Source organism: Otolemur garnettii, unplaced genomic scaffold (assembly GCF_000181295.1).
Source record: "Otolemur garnettii isolate 467f Iridium unplaced genomic scaffold, OtoGar3 scaffold00032, whole genome shotgun sequence".
Lineage (NCBI taxonomy): Eukaryota > Metazoa > Chordata > Mammalia > Primates > Galagidae > Otolemur > Otolemur garnettii.
The window spans coordinates 10,819,568-10,820,216 of NW_003852427.1; the positions used below are offsets into that span (position 1 = coordinate 10,819,568).

General features: G+C 55.0%; 1 protein-coding gene across 1 annotated transcript in view; it reads left to right on the forward strand.

Annotated features, from left to right (window-relative positions):
- The window catches only part of SPSB4 (splA/ryanodine receptor domain and SOCS box containing 4), an 81,995-nt gene that overhangs the window by 940 nt on the left and 80,406 nt on the right, over window positions 1-649 (forward strand). The window lies entirely within an intron of this gene.

The following is a 649-nucleotide window of genomic DNA, read 5'->3' on the forward strand; positions in this document are numbered from 1 at the left end:
ACTCACCTCACCTAGGTTTGGGTCCAAGATCCATCACGCACTGGCTGGGTGACCTTGGGCAAGGCTCCAAACCTCAGTTTCCTCATCTGTAGGATGGGAATGATAATGATGCACGTTTCATAGGGGTATTGGGAGGATCTATGGGATGGTGTTTGTACGCAAACCTATGCCTGGCGTATAGGAAGCACTTAATCAAACGCTAGGTAGTCATTAGCTTTGTGAGCTCAAGCAAACCATCCAACTTCCTGGAGCTGCAACACTACCTCGTCTGTGTAATGGGAACGATAATGCTTGCGGCATCTGTGCGTTGAGGGTGTAGAGTGGTGGAAGTAAAGCTCCTGGCACGCAGTAGGAACTAGTGAGTGGTGGCTGTTATCATTTATTCCTGACGCTAGGGCAGTAAGGTTGGTCGCCTGGCTCCAGAGGTCAGGGGCCAGTTCCCAGCTTTGCTTGGAGAGAAATTTGGCAGTGCTCCTTCCGAGAGAGTTGAGAGCTCTGGGAGTCCTGGGCGCGGGGCTCTGGGAAGGAGGGAGGAGACCAGAGCCTCCAGCACCGCGAATGTGTCAGCCCTGGTTGCGCTGTATGCGCCAGGGGCCCGGAGCCAGGAGAGGACGCCGAGCCTCGACTTCTGACTGGCGGGAGAAGCTGG